Genomic DNA, 2,500 nt, shown 5'->3' with positions numbered 1-2,500 from the left:
ATGCCATTTGCCTGTGATGACATGGTGGCACTCATCAGGGGAGCTTGAGAGCTGGCATGGGTTAGGTAAGGGTTTAGCATGGGTTAGGTAAGGGTTTAGCATGGGTTTGGGTTTTTGGGATGAGTCTTTGACTCATGTTTGGCATAGATTTGGCATGGGTTTGACTCATGTTTGGCATGGGTTTGGCAAGGGTTTGATGTGTTTGAAACCTTCTTAAACGGGCAAGCTAAAGCTACATTCAGACTTCTAGCAACTAGCGACCATCTAATGTTAATGTCATTCAGTGATTACAAGCAAAATAACCACTGGCGACAAGAAAATAATTTAAACTTTTGAGGCGATAAGCAACGGGTGAATCGCTGTATGTGTGAACAGGGCTCAACTACTGAGGTTTTGCAATGCACCTCCTCTTACAGTCTAGTTTGCATTCACAAAAGCATTGTTCATATGCTCACTGGTATCTAGTAGGCCACATTCTGATTTGTTCACATTTTGTGGGAACAGGACTGCAAAGTACATATCCTAGATGATGGAAACATGGCATGTCCTTCACGTTATCGTTATTCCATCGAAATTAATTAGATGATGATACCAAAATGAGTTGCCTAGAAAAACAAACGCCAAAAAGTGCACACTGTTGCCCAGTGTTGTTTTAATGAAAACCACTGCAGATGCCGGGGTCCTGTGACCCTATAGTCCCTCAAGCACACATAAAGAGCTCCCATTAGCCTCATTTTCAAAACTGCCCCCTCCGAGTGAGGGCGTCATGGTTCTCTTGCCCCCAGGGGCAGTGGCAGAGAGAGGCTAATCACAGTGAGGGTAAGAGCAGGGCGCTTGTTGCTGTTTATTCAGTTGGCTCGCCTACGCTGTGCCGTTTTACCGCACCAATTTAAGAGCCCTGTTGTCTGCAGCCTCCTCCCTCCCTCCATCCCTCACACACACACACACACACAGACACACACACACACACACACACACACACACACACACACACACACACACACACACCCGTTAAAGCTCTTGCCCTCTGCCTCACTCCACACACACACACACACACACACACACACACACACACACACACACACACACACACACACACACACTAACACCCATGCCTAAAAGCTCTCTGCCCGCTCGGATCTCTCGTCCAGGGACATCCCATTATCCGTCAGCGTCCGGCATGGGCCTCTCGGCCCGATCCGGGTTAGGTGTTCGCCAGCACTGTGGTGGCTTTCATGGCCTCTGAGCGGCAACGCAGTCCTGGGCCGGTGGAAATCAGGTTTTCTCTTATTCACTGTTCTGTTGTGCTGATGGGCAGCTTCTGTTAACCTGACTCTCGCCAGATGAATTTCATTCAGCCTAGCTCCACTCATCCATCTGGGACCAATCCATTGGAGTGTTGCTTCAGGAAGGCTGGGCCTAATCAAAAAATGCTGGCATATGATTGAATAAGCCACTTGTCCGTCATCTGTGGCGTGCTACTTCAACCACTCACATGAAGCCCAACCATGCGCTGATAACAGTCTCACAATTAAGCTTCCTGGCTATGTCACATCTATGAAACTCCCGCCTTCGTCCTGATTGGCTGTACAGTAAAATCTGGTGCAGAAATCACTCTCAATGGAAGAGGTTCCAGATGGATGTGAGTGAAGCTAGGTGGAGCTAAGCGGAACGAAATTCATCTGGCGAGAGTCAGGTTAAGCTTCTGTAGGGTATGAGTACAGTAGTGTGTGTGTGTGTGTGTGTGTGAGAGAGAGAGAAACAGAGAAAGCCATTAGTGTGACATGATGGGAGACGACGCACACATCTGATGTTTTCTCAGTCTCAGGTAAACGCTGTGAACCAAGCCGGGCAGATAAGCGTTTCTGAACCTCCAATTTCCTCACTGTCCTCTCTCCCTGCCATCTCTCTCTCCTTTTCTCGCTCTGTCCAAATTTCAAATTCAAATTCAAAAGGGGCTTTATTAGCATGACTGTTTGGTACAGTGTTTGCCAAAGCTAGTTACAAATAACACAGTAGTATCTACAAGGGGAAAGAAGACAGAGATACAGCATACAATGTAGAAACATGTAGGCACAACATAGACAGTAGTAGAAATAATACTAGGATGATAGGTAGGGGTGTGTGTGTGTGTGTGTGTGTTGTATGTGTGTGAGAATGAAATTATGCGTCTGTGTGTGTGTGTGTCAATATTGCGTGTCTTACATGTGAAACATATGCTTGTGTGCATATGTGTCTGTTTGACATTAGGTTTACTTAAGTCATGTCCCTCAGGTTGTATTTTTAAGACATATTGTGCTGCCAGGGCAGCAGAGGGCCCTTTCACCAAGAAGTATGGTCATTTATCATTGTCTTCAAATGTCTATAAAAATTTGTTATGGTTTTGCTGTAAGTTTGTAGAAAAGGTCTGTCTTAACATGTCATATTTTTTTCGTAGTGAAGAAGAAAAGTGCTCCTCTGTCTCAACCTTCTCTGCCTGACAGTCACATATCCTTTGTTC

The sequence above is a fragment of the Alosa alosa genome, chromosome 19, assembly GCF_017589495.1.
Source record: "Alosa alosa isolate M-15738 ecotype Scorff River chromosome 19, AALO_Geno_1.1, whole genome shotgun sequence".
Lineage (NCBI taxonomy): Eukaryota > Metazoa > Chordata > Actinopteri > Clupeiformes > Clupeidae > Alosa > Alosa alosa.
This window is presented reverse-complemented; position numbering follows the sequence as displayed.